The 20,471-nt window shown below is 41.2% G+C and overlaps 1 protein-coding gene across 4 annotated transcripts in view; it reads right to left on the reverse strand.

Annotated features, from left to right (window-relative positions):
* The window catches only part of GNB1L (G protein subunit beta 1 like), a 43,483-nt gene extending 23,478 nt beyond the window's left edge, over positions 1–20,005 (reverse strand). For 2 of the 4 annotated variants that reach the window (XM_075434749.1, XM_075434751.1), the window contains exon 1: positions 19,089–19,454. The gene's annotated coding sequence lies outside the window, so the exon portion shown is untranslated. Of the gene's footprint in view, positions 1–19,088; positions 19,455–19,483; positions 19,570–19,903 lie in introns of those variants that run through there. The other 2 variants (XM_075434750.1, XM_075434752.1) reach the window with 2 other exon arrangements.
* Between the last annotated feature and the right edge of the window lie 466 nt (positions 20,006–20,471).

Consider the following 20,471-nt stretch of genomic DNA (forward strand, 5'->3'; position numbering starts at 1 on the left):
TTGCTTATCAGCAATTGGTGATATGCCAAGAAATCTTATGGGAGCAGAAAAGAAAATGACTAATAACCATCATGCAACGCAGCACGTTTTTAATGATTTCCACGGCTCCTCACAGTGTTAGCACCTTTTTTGTCTCTAAGCATCCCATAACTGAACAAGGCTAAACCACAATATATTACGATTTTAAGTAATGAAGTTTGCAAGAAAAATGTATATAAATATCAGTGTGTAACATTCAGGAATACTGAAACCCAGGCTTGTGTCTTGAGGTTCACCTTCAAATCCTTCCATCTGCAATTTTTAAAAAAGTCACTGTACGATAATTATTTTCTGTATGAAAACATAGATTCAGCATGGGAACAAAACTAAGAATGATTGTAATTATTTGAAAGACACTGAGTTAGCATATGGATCTCATTGCCACTTACACATTTTGGTCACTGAAACAAAAAGCTATTAATCAATATGTAAAAGCCATAAATTAACATAAACATTAATCATTCTAATACTCCCACTGTGTCAGACTGATAATTTTTTTTCAGTCTTTCCTTCTGACATATTTGCCTTCAGCTATCAGCTGGCTGACCTTTCTTAACACAGTTAAACATTTTGGGCATTGCAAATCTTACTGAAGTAAACACTTGGAGACAGCCAAATATCACGGATACGTTTATGCCAAAAATATGGGGTCTGAAAACTTGAGAGCCCCTGCGTCACATGTCATTGCACTAGCTTTTAATAAAGGATTCTCAAATACAGCATGAAATACAGCTCAAACAGAGATGAAATTCTAGTGTTTCATAAACAGGTTCATTTTGCAGATGAGGGAAAAGACAACCATCTGTTTTACTTTCTGAAACCATTAATTGCTTGGTAAAGTGCAATGATATAACTACAGCCAGCCTTGTTTGGAGAAAGGAAGCAGGCATAAAAGCCTATAGTAGTTCAGCTCTGCAACACACGCTCCATAAAATTAATGCAAAAAAAAAAAAAAAAAAGACAACAAATGGGCAACCACTTTGAAAAATTGAAGAATATGAAAATGCACAATACAAGTGAAAAGAAGTATTTATACAACTGTCCCTCTATACCACACCATCAGACTTAAAATGAATTTAGTTTTGTACAACTGATAAATCATTGTAATCTAGCAGAAAATTGATAAACCAAGGACCATCAAAAGGCTGTTTTGAGTAGCCTCCAGTTCAGCCATGCATAGCAATCTGTCAACCACGGGGCTCTGTCTGCCCATCCTCCTTAATTAGGGGTGCTGCATAGTGCACCATCAGCTACAAATCTTTTGGTTCCAAGAGCTAATAATACCCTCAGATAGCATGGGCTTAATTAAACATCTTCCAGACATCTTAGCAGACATTTCCTGCAATAATCTTATTTAGTAACAAACTATTAAAAAAATTGACAGAGAAGAAATATATCAAGTTGTTACAGCAACTGAAGTTATTTGGGCCAGAATTATATGTCTGCAATTAAAGGTTCTGTAACTCTGAGCAATTAAAACATCACTTTATTTGAAAACTAATTAATTCTAAACACATATTTTTCCCATGACAAACTTTTATTATTATTTAATTTATTCCATTCTAATTACACTTTAATTAATCTACTCTTGTATAATATTATACTGTTATTCTGGCATTTGACCAATGAAGACAATAAATTGATTGCAGTCCCGTTGCGCAAGAGCAGAAACTGTCATGCCAGTTTCAACACCACATTTATTTATTTGCCTGTTCTATTACTTTTCTTTTCCTCCCACAGGGCATAGGAACATGAAACACAGCACAAATCGGATGCTATTTTGTCTTCTATACTTTTTTCTCTAAAGTGTGAAATAGAACTTCAGTTTTTAGTATTAAGGGAATGTATATGCAGCATGATATTAGATATAAAAACATAACCTACAGGAAATTAATTTAAGCTTCTAAAATACATAACGCAATGACTTATCAATTGATTCCTGATGTACAGGACCACATCCAGAGCTGCTAGAAACGGATTTGTTTCCATCGACATTGAGCTCTGCTCCGGACCCAGCCTGATACAGTCACCAATAAGGGAGAAAGAGACCAAAATCCATCTTCATAGTTACCTTAAAATTCCATTCATTTTAGTATGTCAGTAAGTTTTACAATACACTGCATTTTAATTTTGCATCAAGTTACCTTAGATTCAACTAAAAAAACCCCATATAAATTCTTTCATTACTCTATAACTATTATATTTGGATTCACTTTGATAAAAGAAATATATACAAATAGTTTAAAACACATGGAATTAGTAGTGTTGTATTTTATTTTGCTTTGGCCATACTTGAAGTAAAAATGACTGTCGTTTACAGTCAGAAGTCCTCAATTTTCTTTGAGCATGAATGTCCCTGAAATTCACATTTGGTGGGAGGAGATACTGAGTAGCGACTCTTACGAAGACACAATGAAGCAATCTACCTTTCACATACTTTTAAACATTGTATGCTTTCTTTTGCTCATGAAATAACCCGGTATTGCATACGGCTTACCAAGAGTGAGATGCCTTGCAGAGGTAGGCGATTAAAATAAAATGCACGGCAAGCTGAGCTCTGACAGTGCTTTCCAAAATATTTCCTTTTACTATAATCACGCAGTTTACATTTCATAGAATTAAAAAGAAAAGTACAAAATATGTTCACAAAATACATATACATTGAAAGAAAAAAAAAAAAAAAAGATTCTGCACTTAATTGAACAGGCGAAGAATTTTACTAGCATTGCCATAGTGGGAGATACATTTATATCAGAATATTGTAGCTGTTTCCTACCCTCCATGTTTATATTCTCAACATTTATTTGGTAACAGTTAACTTGAATAAAATAAATTTTGAAATTGCAAATAGCAAATGGGATAAACTGACGTAAACATAAAAGGAATATTAAATAACCAAAGGTAATTCCTATTTGTGTCCAGGTCATGTTTCAAACTCCAAATTTTGGATCTGACCTGCACCCACCCAAACTGCTAGAAGACACCGATGAGACTGCTTGGATGAGGAAGGGTTTGCAGGATTCATTCATTGCAGCAGGATTTCATACAGCATTTTCTCTTTAGAAGGTTTCTGCTTCTGCATAAACTACAGCACGTCTCTGAGACCAGCACTACTATGGGTCATTCTTTGCAGCTGGAGACACTGAGGCAGGGACAGCAAGTGACCTCCCAGGGTGGCACAGTCACTACAACAGGGATTAGGACTCCACTCCCTGACTCCAGGCACAGACAGTCCCTTCCCACAGCCAGCAAGATTCACGTGCCACGTAGTGTTTTAAGAAACAAAGCAATATGGACAGTACTTTAATCTGCATCAATTCATTAGGCTAAAACTGTAAATCCTCATTCAGGTGAGCCCTCAAGGTCAGAACTGTTTCAGTAAAGACCATACCATTTGGTACATACATTTTATTTTCTCCAAGAACCCCTTCAGTATTTAAAAAAAAAAGGGAAGACTTAGTGTTATGCCTATCAGTTAAATATATGCATCAAAGTTACAGATTATAAAGCATTTTTATGCTACGAAATATTGCCCAAAATTCAAGCTTAATTACTAATAGCATGTGTCATTTGTCTATCAGGATTCCCATCCAATACAGTATAAATATTTGGATGAGCCAAGCTACTGGAGAGCAAGTTAGTCCAAGAAATCTAGCCAGGATCACTATAATTCCAGTGCAAACAGGAATGACATTTAAAAGGCAAATATTACCTGAATATATAAGAAAAAAAGGCTTATTTTAACAGTTTAGGCTAAGCTTACACTTTAGATACAAACCCACAATTGTTCTTTCATGCCAGTTTGATCACATAAGTCTACATCCATTTTGCATAAGCACATAGGGTGCATTAGTTAAATATGCTCATCTCCAAGGCTCTGAGATAAGAGTAATCGTATGTTAAACAGTTACGTTGTTAAAATGTGAGGGATATGAATAAAAAGCTGGTGGCACATTTAACAGCGGCTGCACACTGATGATACTTAATTCCCAGTTTCTAGTACTGTTTCCTATGTCTGCATGTTCTGCTCAGTTAGCTTCTCTGTTTTAAAGAGTAATGCTAACTACCATTTAGCAAATGGAGAGAAATAAAACCAAAGTTACAGAACAGAGTTACACAGCTTACACATGTAACTTCAAGCTTCACTCCTCTCATCCACAACTACTCCTGACCAAAAATGTAGTGAAAAATGCAAAACTGTTTCACCGCCTTAATCTGAAACTTTGAACAATTCTGCAGTACCTGAACTTGAACTCCCAGCCTTTGAATGTGTGCTGAACAGCCCCCCATTGTACCGCGCTTTTATGCTGGCAGGAACTGAAGTGTCAATCTTTCATCAGATAACCAGATTATGTCATGTTCTGACCAAATTAATTAGGAAAACTTTTACCAACCCTATTATCTCAAACCAGAAAATCTAGATCAAAGTATAACCGATTTTACAACACAATAAAACTGTTATAAATATTTAAACACTAATTAAAAGGCCTCTTTTGTTAAAAGTAAATAAATAATTGAAAGCTACCTCTTCTTATAAATGCTATTCAATGCAACCATATTTATCTCATGCTTCTCATAAAAACGGGACATATATGGTGAAGGGTGGGAAGAAATGCACTTAAAAACAGTCATTTGAGAAGATGGAGGGTTGGCAGACTTTTAAATCATTTGCCTAAGGTAAGTCACACTGAGTGCTCATTCTAGTGACAAAGCATTAACCCCTGAATATCTTTGCTAACTGCATTCATACTGGACAATCATATCTACTTACTTCATCCAAATGCACTGGATGGAGACTGTATCCAAAAGGAGAGAAGAAATACTCTTTAAAGAAACACTAAATCAATGAGTAATGTCTCAGTAAATGCAATTACATTGTAATTTGTTTTCTTCCTAAAATAAGCATCCTCTTGTCTCCTAAAGAGGTAAATAACTGTAATTAAGTTTGGCAGATGTATTTTTTGCTTTTTGAGCAGATATGACATCTGCATGAAACAAACACTGAACCCTCTTAAGAGAGTACTTAATATTTTCCCTTGTCTCCATTTCAGGTGGATAGCAAGCATGGCATAAGAGGGAATGTAAGAATTCATATTAATATAATTAACAGCAAGGAACTGAGTTTAGACTAATCCATGAGCAGGAGCAGCAACAACAAATAACAACAGGACAGTCATCATTATTGATTTCATGTGTTTTTCAGTACAACAATCAGATTCTCCATCTGTAACTCAAACTTTAAAAGTATGATAATTTACGGAAAGGAGATTAATTTAGTCATTTTGAGTCAAAGACGTATTTCATAGCTTCATCCCAAATCCTGTATATTGTTAGGATCCCTTTCCCCTTTGAAGACTTAGTGAATGATTGAAGCTTCTACTTTCTGAGAAACAGATAACACAAGACTAGTAATCTGACTCTAAGCCACTGGATAAAGGCAGTTTGTTTCCTCTTAGCCCATCTGTCAACACCTCTTCAGTAATTAGCCCTAATTATTACAAAGGGCTAGCCTCCCATTCGCATTATTAAATCAGAAATAGTATCATAGCCAGGTATCTTTCAACACCTACCAGACTGGCGACCTTCGATTTCATTGAATCTTCTATCAGTATCCGCCTTTGGAAGAGCCTTGGCAGTAATTTTAGCATCAGCTTCAAAGATGCAGATCCCACAGTGGAATTCCAGGGATGCATTCATATACACACCCACATCATGTGACAGGAGAGCAAGCAACACAATTGACCTTTGCATTGTTCTCTAAACTCCCGTGATATAAAACACACATCTCTATTTTATACAATAGAACTGTTTCTCTGCCTGCATGCTTAGAAGTGCTCCTTTGAACTAAAGGCTGACAGGAAAAATAGGGAAACTGCATCTATAAAGATGAGGGTCAAATCTTTGTTAAGAAAACAACACATTTGAAACTTTTTTACAGATCAAAATAAATTTGCAAGAAGTTGTAACTAAAAATATGCATAAATGTATGTGAAGAAGTGTGAATAAGCGTGAAGAAGATTTAAAAGGTTTCCTGTGTTTATTTTTGCCCTGTAGCTGAAGTACTTCCCCCAGAAAACTGGAAACCAAAAAGGACGATGACATCAAAACTCTCACGGAACCAAAGCTCAATTAGCTGAGGCTTTAGTCAGACAGTTTTAAGCTCTTCATTTGTGTTAACATTTATTTAACTGAAACAAGAGAAAAAAAAAGATACTCTTAAGAATGAAACACTCCATTTCTTTCGATTAAAAGCTAAACATGTTTCCCAATAGCACATCTGAGATTGCTAGCGAGGATCTGTTTACACTGGATTTCTCAGCAGCAGCAGAGCACTACCAGTTTCCTCGGACACAACGAACCAACTTGAGCTGCACTGGTATGGTTTATGGCTTGTGTAAGTACCTCTACAAAAACCTTGTGCCTAGAGCACAGGAGCTACACAAATATCCTAGTTTCCTTGTGAACATAGCCCACATCCTCAAACTAAAACAGAGAATGTTTTTGTTGATATGCTTAATGTTTCAAAAAATAAAGCACACAAAAGACAAATCTTTTTACAAAAAAACATTTTAAAGAACAAAACATTTTAAAGAGCTTTTTTGAGTCCTATACTAAAGTGAATTAGTGATTCTTTTTTCCTTTTCGCAGGTCTCCTCTAAACACTACAGATGTTGATAACAAACAATAAATAAGTATAAAAAAAAGAGATATAAATAATAAAAGAGCTAGCTACTACATAAGAAGCAGCAGCCTAAAAATCAGGGTTTGACTGAGTGATCAGGAGTTGGGCAGGCAGTGAACAGCGTGCATGAGGAGGACGCCCCAACCCGCAGGGATGTCACAGCAGCTCCATGGTGTCACCAAAGCCTGGTGCCTGGAACAGGGACCACGTCCCAAGTACTGGGCCTTGCTCCGTGGATGTGGTCGGCCCAAAGTCCCTCTTCTGCCTCATTCTCTCAACTTGGCCTACTTGGAACTCTCACAAAGACATCTCAGTAGCACACAGCATTGGAGCATGAAGAAACTACTCTGATTCAGCTTCCTGCATACTTGTCCTGCATATCTTCCTGCTAGAGTACTCATGGCACCACACAGCTTCACTGCACCTGGATGGCTTTTCACTTCAGAGATAACTAAAGCTCACTGCCAAGAAAAATAAACATAAAAACTTGAAATTCATTTTCCAAGTTGTACATTTTCCAAATTAGTGCCATGTTAGTAACATGCACAGTAACTAACAGGCAGGCATCTGACTATCATAGGATCAGACTCTAAAATCCATCAATATTTCAGGTATCAACAATGCAGTATTAACACGCTATAAATTTTTTCTTGATTATCCTTATGAGAATTCAGTGTACTAACAATACGAACTTTTCAAAGGAAAACATCATATATAGTTCTCGTATTGCAGAAAAAAACACCCTGCAGGGTCAGATGACTTGTCCATCCAGCCTAGTATCCTGCTTCCAACAGTGGCACGCTATTTAGAGATGCTATTTAGGGAAAAGACAGAAGCCTGACTGCTTTTGCAGTCCATTCCCCCCGATACTCCTCCATGCACAGTTGCTGTATTAATGATGTCACAGGGCACTTCATGTCACTGTCCATTCATAGTCCTGCTGTCTAAGAAATTGTCTAATCCCTTTTGAACCTGCTGATACCATTGCCTTCACTGCCTCCTGTGGCAAAAAATTCACTATCTGAAGCTTCAGAAAATGAAGGAGTATTTTCTTTTATTTGTTTTAAATCTCATCTCCTACTAGCTTCACTGAGTGCCCTCTAGTTCTTGCATTGCAGGATTTGGAGGGCAACAGTTTCACATTCAGCTTTTTCATCACTGTCATGATTTCATACATCTCAGTGATAAATAAATGTCTTTCTTGAAACTCAGTCTCCTCTCATATGACAGTTGTTCCTTTTCCCTCAATCATTTCAGCTGCCATTTTCTGCACCATCTCTAACTCCACTAAATCCATCTGGAAAAGGAGAGAACTGAACACAGTACTTCAGATATGAGCCCACTGAGGTTTTCCTTAGTAGCAAAATGACATCCTTGATGAGAGAAGTCTTTACTGACCTCAAAACTCAGGTCACGTTTAAGAGAGAAGTTACTTCTTTCTGCAACAGATATAATTCCAGCTAATATACCTGGCAAAGGAAGTTATCTTTGCTCTCAATAGTTTTAGGTTTCTGCTGCAGGGCAAGCCAACATAGAAACCGCTAAGTGTAAGTGCACTGTCCAAGGACCTACATCCGGAAGAAATAGCATAACATTTTACTAGCACTTCCTGAAACACCTAGACTTCCTGGAATTACTAATTAAAATCCCAGAGGAACTGGTAATGTTCTCTGTCCATCCAAGCCTAGCAGACTGCTTCCCTACACCACTGTGTATCTTTCAGGGAAGAATTTTAAAGATCCTAACCACTCTACATCAACTCTTAAGAACTTTGGTTCATTTTTATAGCAATAAGCCCTGCAGCTTCTCTTGCTGACTTGGGCCAGAATACCTCCAATACATTATGCTAGCAGCTGTTTCTCTCCATTCCCAGCTACGTGCATTTAAGTGGCATGTTTTACAGTAAATCAGATCCTTCCATAGTTTAAGGTTACTTTGTACTATGTGGAAATGTTGGAGTGGCAACGGGTTGCTTTTTCCCTTGATTTTCATTTCATGTCATTAACTTTGATGCAAGTAGAAGTGTTTGGGTCAAAAAGAGGCAACAATTATAAAAGTGTATGTGCACAATATAATCTCAAAAGAAGAAAGAAATTAGACCCCAGCAGAAGGAAAAAAAGAAAATATATCTGTGTTCCAGCTGCATGAGCTGCCCAAGCACTGACGAGACAGCACTGAAATCTCCCCAAAACTGTACACAACATTGCTGCAACGTAACCACAGCCCTGCCTTGGCCTCACTTCTACCAGCAAGAATCTGCTGGGATGCAGGAGCCACATCTCCCTGTGGCCACCCAGAAGTGCCTGTATCTCAAAAGGGCACCGGGACAGATGGATCCTATGGCCTTTATCTGGCAGTTCTGCCCAAGTGCAGAGAGGGAGATGAGATTCCATGGTCCCAGCGTAGTCCTTGTAGGAGGAAACGAGATCTGGATTTCATGACACTGCTAGCAAACTACCTGTGCAAAGCAAATACTCATTTTTAGATACTACACATGAGAACGTTTTATATAAATGCACTTCTGCATTTTCCTCAGTTCCCACTGAGGTCCAAAATACTTACATACACCAATAATTACAGGAAGATACTGCCATGAAACTAACACTGATTTTAAAGAGACTAAAAGAGACTACTCACATAGTGAAGATGTTCACACACATCTGCAACAGCCTCGGAACATTAACTTGGCAGCTGGCTTTAGCTCTCTCAAACACAAAAGTCTTCATAATAATGTGTTTTGTATAAAACCAGACTATAGTTAACCTGCAAGGTCTCTGGTATGTTCTTTTTTCAAGCCTGCAACTACTAGTTTCAGGGAAGAAGTCTCTGCCAAAGTATATTATACCTACTATGGCAATAAATTCTTCATGGATGAGGTTTTACACATAAATTACTTTCATTTGCAGTCTCTGAATGCTCTTCTAAATTTTATGGGATAATATGAATTATGAGCACCCTTGTATTTGTTGTAGGTATAATGTGAGACAGATTTTTTTCTACTACGTGCAAAAGATTATGCGAGTTGTACTCTACACCTCTCTCCCCTGACCTGTGTTGAACAAATGTGATAACACAGACCAGTCAATTGCTTATGAGAAGCGCACAGCCTGCTATAAAGATATGTATATATGAATTAGGTCTAACTAGGATTAACTATGAATCACATGGTTAAACAAAAGCATTCAAAAAATCTGAAAGTTTTTTTCTAAACCTTATAAACTTATATTTCTTAATCTGTTATTTCTTGGTTTAGTTATTGGTACATTTATGGTCTGGCAAAAAACCTACTATTAAATAAATTGTACATTTAAAGTGCACAATTTCTATTTAATTGAAGCTACCATTGTAATCTTTACAATACTTGGCTGGATTTCAGTGGCTGGGCTTCAGGTATTTTGCTGGTTCTGCTGGATTTTTAAAACCCTAGAGATCTGGGAATGGAACGAGTCTGTTCACTGCTATTATTAGTCTCTAGTAAATACTGCTGGTGACCCACTGGAACCTAAACCCTAGCCATTCTTCATGTATCTGTTGAACACTGGGTGCTTTGGACTCCGTTCATACAGAACACTTCCCTCAGAAGCAAAGTTCCAGGTTTCCACAGGAGCTCTAATTTCAGAAATCATGAGGAATGTGAACTGACAAACAGTACCCAGACCCCAGTTCTGCAAATTGTTCTACCCTGACTATCTGAATCAGCTCAGTAGTTTCAAAGACTTCAGAAGAACAGGTCCAGGATCAGCCATTTTTTTGCAAGGACACACTCTTGGTCCGCTGTATTAAACAGCAACCATGCTTCAGAATGCACCTACTCGCAGCCACTGAAACCAAGAGGCGAAACACAGCAGGAATGGTACAGATGGCATAGGAATGCTTGCCCTGCTCCCACGACAGCAGGGGAAGGATCAGGCACAAAGGCTCATCAACAAGATCAGACAAAAGAGAAAACACTGAATCATATTAAAGTAATTACCAGAAAATAAGACTTCTGTAAAATATTTGCAATCAGCTAGTTCAAGCCTTCAGGCTCAGTCTTGCACGGGGCTGCGTGTAGCAGCACCACCCCAGGAGGTGCTCTGGGAAGAACGGGTGACTCAGAGCCACAGTTCCTCCCTGGATCCCTTCCTCTCACAAGGGAGAACAAAAAATTTCACCCTATGCTGAATCCAGTGTACTCCCACGTTACTCCTAACTAGCTTGATAGCACAAAAAGCCATGGCCCTGCTCCCCCTCTGCTTGCCCTACTTGTATGACAGCGAGGGAAGGATCAGGCATGAAGACACCGTTGTCTCTCCTTTCCCATCTCCCCACACCCAAAACTGCAGTCTAAAGCGGCCGTATGGGACAAATTTACTTCCCGTTCCTGCCCTGAGGTGCTACTAGGGACAGGAATAATCTGGCATAGAGATAGTATCAACATGAAAGAGAAGAGAATCCTAGTTAAGAAGAACATACGTCGTCACTAGACAACAATAACTGCATTTAATGGGCACCAGCATGAAGGCACAAATTTCAGAGATTTTCTCCTTATTTAAAAAAATAGGACATTATTATAAAAATACCTAATTACATCATCAGGCATTATACAATATTTATGGTATAAAATCACTATAATTAAATGCTAAGTGCTGATGTCAATTATTTAGCAGCAGAGCAATAAAATAAGCAAGAGCCTTTAAAATGTTATTTTCACAGAGTAATCACAAAATACAAAAGGAGCTAAAAAATGACCTGTCAGCACCTCAGATGTCCCATGGTGAGACATGAGATTTAAGGTGAAAGGATTCTCAGGCCCAGTGTCGCAATTAAGCTCTGCATCCCTCAGATCCACTTTTTTGCTGCAAGCTTACAGTGGAGCTAGTATACGGGAAAAGAGTGAATTCCTGCCCTGAATGGGTTAGAGTTACCATGTCACCTTAAAACAAGTCACTTGGGAAAAACAAAGGCTTATATAGAGACTAAAAATATAAAGATCTGAAGCTGTGAGGTAGTTCAGTCCACAGCGGCCATGTCTGCACATGCCTCTCTACTGAAGGACCAGGGCTATGTTCATTGGTGTTGGAAAACCTTGCAAGATTATATTAAAAAAAATAATTTCAATCGGAAAATTAGTTCCAAAACATAACCTTTGTTGAGAAATACCATCCGAAACACAGGAAATAAAGAATATTCCCAGTAGATATTCTCAATAAACTCTCTGTCATAGAGGGGGAAAAAAGACTGCAGTATTAAATGTTACTAATTCTGTTTTGGGGCTAAATAACAGTCCTGGACAGATGGTGACAAAAACATCCAGCAAGCAGGAATGAAGCCGTGGTAAACCAGATGCTGTACTGTCCTTAAGCACGATGCAGTGCATGCTGTCCTGAACAGCGATACCTCTGTCAGCCAATGAAGGGGAAGCGGCCGTGCCATCTTCCTTCCTTCTTGGTGTAACTGATGTTGCTTAAACAAAAGACCTCCAGCACAGCTCCAAATGTGCAAGGCCCAGGTGCTGTCAGTGTGCTTGACTCACCCACACAGGGCAAAATAATGGGTGGATGTGGAGCTCCTAGACTGCCTTCACCTCAGCTATGATCCTTGCTGAAGCTGGGATGGATGACACTGAAAAATTGTTCACATTTGGCATTACATTCAGAACATTTTTGTCAAAAAAAATAGAATGCAGCTCGCTTGCATTCACATTCCTGACAAACTTTTTTTTCTCTAAGTAGATTTTCAGCTAAACAAAAACTGAGTTGGAAATGTCCAGTTCAAACCAAATGTCCTATAAACTAAATACAGCTGATTATTATTTGCTTCCTTACATGCTTCTCCTTTACCAAGAACAAAACACAACTTGAAGAACAAATTTTGAAGCAGGAATAATGACTATTCCCAACCCCACAGCTCCATTTTTATTATAAATAAAAAAACCCCAAAGGTCTTCCATTAGTTGCAGTGGTTGGGAAGGAGTGGGAAGAACGATGTGTTAAGCTGCAATGAAGGAAGTACATACGCCAACTGGAAAAATGGACTATAAAAAGCTTTTCTTACACAAACACAGAAGGAAGTAACCAACACCCTCAATTGTTGAAGTGAAAGGTGGGGGGGCCTAAATACACAACTAAAAAAAAAAAACCCAAGTAAAAAATGTAAAAAGTCCTGAATGTTTCACATGTTGCCAATTACTCTCAAATTTGAAAGCCTTGTTCAATAAGGTCAAACTGTTACCAACAGCAGACCACAGCAGACCTAGCAAATCTCATGCAAAGAGCATAAATGCTGTATAACACTACCAGGCTAGAGATCTTTCTGCAGTTAAGGCTGTGTATCACCTGTTTATGTGGCACAGCACTACGGAGTCTCCCTCTCTGCAACCTTCTGCAAGTTGGGTGGAGAGCCCCCTGCACCTGGGACAGGGGATTAGAGTGCAACGCGAAGGCCACGGTGCTGCGCTGCAGGAAAAGTGTGTGCCACCACAGCAAGCCAATTCTGCTCCAAGGGCCTCTACCAACCAGCAGCGTTCCCAGCCGCATGTCAGGAATGCATCCCCTCCAGTCACACAGTAACACGTTCCTCCAGCTGGGAACCAGCGTGGCATCACCTCATCTGTCAGAGGACAAAAGAATCAAAGGGTCTAATGCAGGTGCAAGAATTCAAAGTACAGCTTCAGAAGGTCAAACAGGTCCATCACAGAAGAGAAATTTATATGCTAGTATAGCTAAATACTGACAGGCCAAAGATGCAAATTCTAACAAGGCAGATTGAGGAAAAAGGAGGCAGACAGTGAGGGTGGCTGCACTGATTATACCTCCTCTGGAGAGACTGCTACGTGAGCCTTGGCACGGGGCAACACCCAGTTGGAACCAGCTATGACACAGACTCACACACTTCCATCTCCCAGGTAACAGTCCCATACACCAAGTATTCTGATCCCTAGCAGACAAAGTTTCTGAGAGAGGCACAACCAAAAGAGAGCTCCCATGATGATCTACTGACACTTCAGCAGTCTCATATTTTCCCATTAAGATAATTTTCCTTATCCATGAAAATACACTGGCTCACGGCATTTAGCAAAGTCATAACCTTCTGGTTACAGAGCTTGAACTTGTCAACAATTATTTAGTGAGTGCAATGGAGCCAGGTCAGACAGATATATAGCACGTAGATTCTACTAACCTTCACAAAATCACTCCTTCCCCAGTCAGCCACTGTATACAAGGACACAAACCTGACCTCAAATTAGGTAGAGGCTTGGCTTTCTAAAGAACCTGCAGCTTCAAGGTCATTTAAGTTAAAAATTTCTACATGGTTTTGAACATCTACCATTTATAAGTGACTACAAAACAAAACCAGAGAAGACATCACACAATATTAAAGTGGAAGCAGATAGCCCACATTTTCTCCTGCTCCCAGAACACATCAAGTTGTTTTTGAATTTCTGAAAACAGCAACAGGAAACACACTAAACAACTGGACAACACAGATCTACCAATCTAGAATACTGCATTCTTCTTCCTCTGCTGCTTACTTAGCGAAGGTGTTAGCATTGCTTTGCCGAGGACAACAAAGATAGCAACATAGCTTTGTGCTTTAAATACCAGGAGAGTCAATACAGAAGAAACCAATCTGCTTTGTCCCTGGTATTAATGGTCAATGCAAAACAGACCAGGATACTGGGTTCTTCAACATCTTTTCTTTATTCTGCAGAAGGCACAAGAAGTTTTGTGATAGGCCATTCTCCCTCCCGGTTTCAAATTGAGAGTTCAGGGCTTTACAGAGGTCTGCACAGACACAGCTCTGAGCAACCTCAGTCCTAGAAGGCTCTGATACTCTCATGTTTATGTCTCTGCTCACTTTATCACTTTGTCTCATTTTAGGTGGGTTTGTGATTTTTTTTCACATTAAGTGTGTCCATATGTTTTCTCCACAGCCCACTCTGTGTACAAGTAAAATCCTTGATGTATCTTGTTTGCAGTTCTGCTTCTGCTACCTATTAACACTAATTAGGACCTTTTTCCCCTCAAATAGTGTCATCCCTTGGCCAACTGATTCTTGACAATTTATTTATATGCAGAGAGCTTCGTGCAATTCTACAATGTGAATTTAAAAAAAAAAAATCCTCAAATGCTTACACGATTCTCCTGTTTCTAGTTCTCAAGAAGCTACTTTCTTGATATTAAAACTCAAATCCTGATGATAGAAACTTGTATTTTAAGGACAGGCAAGTAGAAATTTCTCATCAACTGAACAAGTTGAGGTATGCTTCTGGGTATGTATTACAATATCTTTTTCGCATCACACCTACTCTACTAAACATACAAAACACTGAGCAAGTGATAGTTTTGTCAGCCACCAGCTAATCAAATGAAAAATTATTAGGCTTAGAAAAATAATAAAAGCAGAAGACAGCTGTGCATTTGTTGGATGAAAATCCCAGTGTCTCCCATGCTAGCTCATGTGCATTTCAATTTCTGGGAAGAAAATAATGGGAGTTTCTCCACCCTTTCTCATGCGAGCCATAAAACAGATTTATTACCTAGGATATATTCTGTTTTTTCTCCTGAGGAAAAAAGAAAGTGGTGGAACAAGTTCATTTTTTTTCCCCCACTACAACTAGGATTTTCTTTATAATAAACACAGAGATTAATTTTGGTATCATATGGCCCTTCTATTTAATGCTCTGGTCACACTTTTTACCTTTCTAAATCTTGAATTGTAGCTTTTTCATTTCAGTGGGGAATCTACAGCTGCTCCAGGTGTCTGAGCGCGAGAAGTCTGTCCTAAGGTTCCTATCTGTTCTGTTTTAAAGCAGAATCCTTCCCTCCTCTAAATCAAAGAAATTTAGCTTCTACTGAAAAATTATGGAATAACTGAAAAAAAAATAATCAAAACACTAGTCTATGTCTCTTGCCAAATAGTCCTTGCTCAGCTTTACCTTACGCCCAACAGTCACCCAGCAGTTCCAGGAAACTTCGGCTGCAAACTCAGAGGTTTAGGACAGGGTTGCATCTCATCTGGGAAGGTTTTCCTGTACAAATTATTATTTTTTGACTGTAATGGTCACCTTCTGACCTTTAAAACTAAATCATGAGAGAGAAAATTTGCTGACCAGAACATTTTTTGCTCCTAAGACTCCTCATTTGTTTACAATATGATGTTACAATTCTAAAGACGTGTGCTGGTAAATCCATTTATAGAAAAGGTGGTTTCCCCTCTAACTTTCACTTTTGAGATGCAGAAGAGACTGATTCATATTTTAAATGCTTTTGAATCATGACATAGCCTGGATTCTCCAGTTTAGCGGTCCGGAAACTTTCAAGGCTAATATATGCCTTTATAAATGACATCCAGTAATACCTCTTTTTTTTGAAGTAAATCTGTTGACTCTAATATTTGTAGCCTAAACATGCTCTACAATCTACTCTTGATAACTAGCACCAATTGTTCAATAAGTCACTTTTCTCAACACAGGAAACCTGACATCTCTCAAAGTTCCAGTTCTTTCAAATAGTCCTATGACATACGAGCATTTACACGAAGTCATAAATGCCACTGAAACAATTTTTGAAATGACGAGCTGTGACATCATTACCTGCATATAACTGGAACTTACCAGAGGAAGTGCATTCATTACAGTTGTGAAATTATTTTTGTTACTTATGAGCAGCAAAAAAATCCACTTTTTATCATACAACTGTGCCAACACAGAGCTCAAAAGGAAGCTGGTTTGCCTGGACAAAAATTGTGCAGATTTTTTTTGTAGGTTTATTTCTTTCTCATTGCTTTGTGATCACTTGTACTGCTCCACAGAGATCAATCATTTCGAGAAAAAAAAACAGTAGCTAAAGTACTTTTCAAGCTATTACTAATTTGAAACTCTTCATTTGTACTACCAAGTATATTCCAGTGCAGTCAAACTGCATTCTTACAAAGAAAGTGTAAATCTATCCACACAGACATTTTTGGGATCAAAACACTATTCCTGCTACTAAACTTACCTTTTTTCTTTATAAAGACATACATACAAACATGCAATACTGTGCTGAGGTTTCAAGTTTGTACAAAAGTAATGTATTAGCATTACAACTCAGAAGAGGTGTCCAAAAAGGAAAGTTCAACCCTTTTTTAATCATTAAATCATTACTAAATTTGTCTTCACCATCCCAGAAATCTCACTGACATACATCTATAATCCAATGTAGCTACTACAAAACAATTTATTACAGAAAAGTAGTCATAGTAGCTATTTTTCCCAATGAAGACAGTGCTTCATAGAATATCATTTTGGAAAACCAGAATCTTCAGTGTTAAATTTCCCATATAAGCTAATTAGAAATGACTGGTTTAGAGTTCTTCCTGTTCCAGTGAAATAGTGTGTTGTTATGTCTGAGCTTGCAGAGAAATAGTACTCATATCAAAAATAAAACGTATGCAAACACAAAACATAATATAGCCCTATGTACTACGTGATAGAGAGCCAAAAAAATTGTCTTTGGAATGTAAGAACACGTACAGGTCAGTAGTTAAGCGTTTCTTTGCAAAAAGAAACAGTATTCTGAAATGGTCAGTAGGGTCAGAAAAGGCATAACATACTTGGTCAACAGGTCTGCCTCCTAATATGTTATGATTTTAATATCGTCATTCTAATGCTTAAAAGTAAGTCTTTACACCAATTAACCAAAACCAGACTATTTATCTGATATTAGAAACTGGCATCTATTCCAGTGCATGCACCAATATAATTTCCATCTGCAGAATATTTATTTATAACTGATAATGACACATCTGAGCCAGCACAAACACAGTTAGATTTCCTGATCACAAGGATATTTTTACAACAAGAAAAAACTAGTTTACCTGTAAATCAATAAAAATGCTAATAGGAATCATCAACACAAAAGAAGTTACTCCAGTAGTTTCTTTAAGATGTAGTAATTTAGTTAAAAAGAAATAAAACGTCCTCTATGCTCCATATAACTTATGCAGACAGGACAAATTATTAACAAAATGCTTCCCAGTCAGGGAGCCCTCTCTAAAATCCTCACAGAAATGCTACTAGAACAGGGAGTTGGTGGAAGGAGCTGTGGAAGAACGACGGGTCACAAAGAGACTGTGATAAATAGCATGGAGTAGTGCTCTTCAAAATGATTCCCAAAGTTACACACAGATTTCCATCTCTCATGTCCTCTGTTTTTTCCAGACCACACACTGTGCCTGTTTCTAACCTTGTTCATTTCAAAACGAAGCTACTGAATATAGACATCAGATTATTTTCTACTGCAAAGTGGCATATAAAGGAGTTGTACAGGGCATTTTTCTTCATTACAAACAGCCAGCACTACTGTGAAGAAAAATATACAAAAAAAGAATCCAAATGTCAGCTATCAGCATGCAGATCTCGTCCAAACACTGCACGGCTACATTCAGAATGCCAGCTAAGTCCATGAAATGCTCCACAGCAGAGTGCCTGTGCTGAACACACCTGTAACGCAGACCAGGTCCCCGCACCTGCCCCGCGCGCGGTATGTGGCTGCAGAATGGGGCTGCCAGCACAGGGAGCAGCAGCGGGCGAACCCCGCTCCCCAGAACTGGACGCTGCACACATGTGAGTGGTGTGTGGCTGCAGAATGGTGCCACCAGCACAGGGAGTGGCAGCAGGAGAACCCTGCTCCCCAAAACTCGACGCTGGACACGTGTGGGGTGCGTGGCTGCAGAATGGGGCCGCCAGCACAGGGAGTGGTGGTGGGCAAAGCCCGCTCCCAGAAACTGGACGCTGCACACACATGCGCGGTGCGTGGCTGCAGAACGGGGCCGCGAGCGCAGGGAGCGGCGGTGGGCGAACCCCGCTCCCCAAAACTGGACACTGCACGCCTGGGTTGTGTATCATGAGAAGACAAATGAGCAGCCCCCATCTTTTCCTTTCCCCTCCAACGAATCAATCTGTGAAAAATCCATTAAGTCAAGATTTTCTCCATTTTCTGCTAACAACCACAGTAAAAACCTAAGGACTCTAGTCAATCTGTTGAAATGAGGCTAGTTTTGTGGATTTCTGTAGGCTGTATCTGAATAGAAGTTTGCGTTATGAAATTACGGTGTATTAATTATACAGTCACAGAATCACTCTGGATGAAGCGGGTCTCGGGAGGTCTGCAGTCTGGCCTCCAGCTCAAAACAGCGTCAGCTACGAGACCAGACCAGGCTGATCACAGCTCTACCTGGCTGATGAATACAGTATTATTTTTACGGATTATTAACCATACCATGCTTTACTTTTGCAAACGCTCCCAACTGACGGGTGTTAAAGCAGTGTAGGTGCTCCCGAGGGCCGCCATCGCAGCCCTGCAGACGACGGGGGGAAGGCACGGAACAGGCACCGACCCACCTGCGGCTGCGCTTCCCGCCGACGCGACCGGGCTCAGACTCCAGCGGACGCCGTTCCCTGCCTCCCCGCCAGCTGCTCGAGCAGTGTTTATGCTGCCTTATCCCCTACCGCTTTCTTTTAAAGACCTTAAAAGCGCTCACTTCTGTTGGTCCTAAAAGAAAAGCAGCGGGATCATTATGGAAGAGTTGTAAAATCCAATACATTAGAATTGCAAGCTCCGTTACAACTCGGTTTGGTATTTACGGCTCCCTGATACTCAATATTCGATCGGGTGTGTTCTGAACACCAGGCACCAGCGTCACGGCTGCCAGCAGAGACCTCGCACGGAGGGTGTGCAGGCAAGCCGCTGCCGAGCGCCGGGACCGCAGCGAAGTGGAAGCAGACCCCGGTCTCACCGCCGCGTTCCCCTAGCAGAGGCCTCCCGCCGCCCCCGGACGTCGCCCTTCCCTCAGGCGCCCGAGCACCCCGGCCCGCTCCGCCGCCCAGCCCAGCCCGCGCGCCCGCGCTGCCACCCGTGAGGGGAGGCGCGAGGCGGGCGGGGCACAGTGCGTCCCGCGCGGGCTCTGCCGCCGGCCCCACGCGGCCGGCGCAAGCGCACGAGCCACTCCGCCGTTGCCGTGGCGACGCCCCCGCGCAAGCGCACCTCCCCTCCTGGTATCCCCCGTCCCCCCCGCCCCCCCGCAGCGCGGGTGACGGGCGCGTCTCCCCCGCTCCGCCGCCGCCTGCGGGCGTTGCTGGCGCCTCCCCAGCGGCCGAGAGAGCCGGGAGTCCCCGTAGCGGCGGGGGAGCGGGGCTGACTCCCCGCCGTCTCTCACCGAACGCCGCTCCGCCGGGACGGGGTTGGGGGGCAGGAAGCGTGACAGCGATGATTCGGCGATCCTCCGCTGTACCTAAGGCTGCCTCCTGGGAACCAGGCAGACGCAGAAGAGCGCCGAGCGCCAGCGTGACGCTCGCAGACCGCGCAGGACGTCACGGGGCAGCGGGGAGGCGCGCATGCGCTGTCGGCGCGCGGAGGGGCCTGCTGGTTGGCGGCGCGTTGCCCGGCCGGCCGTGGGCTCTCGGCGGCCTCCGCGTAGCCACGGGGCATCCGGCCCGTGAGGGAGGCCCGTGGTCCGGCACCGGCACCCCACGGCGGCGGGAGGCAGCCCCACGGCAGCGAGAGGCTTCGCGCCTCTCGGTTCCGGCCGTCGCCCGGCCCGTAGCCGGGAGGATCTTGCCTTCACCGGGGGCAGGGCCGGGCTGGAGCGGGAGCGTGTCACCGCCTCGCAGAGCCGGACCCGAACACCAGGACCCGCCAAGGGCCCGGTCTGGCGGAGCAGGGCTGGGGCACCGACGGGGAGCGCTTGAACCGGCCGGGCAGGCCTGGTGTGGAGCCATGGCCGT

Source organism: Opisthocomus hoazin, chromosome 13, assembly GCF_030867145.1.
Source record: "Opisthocomus hoazin isolate bOpiHoa1 chromosome 13, bOpiHoa1.hap1, whole genome shotgun sequence".
NCBI classification, from domain to species: Eukaryota; Metazoa; Chordata; class Aves; order Opisthocomiformes; family Opisthocomidae; genus Opisthocomus; species Opisthocomus hoazin.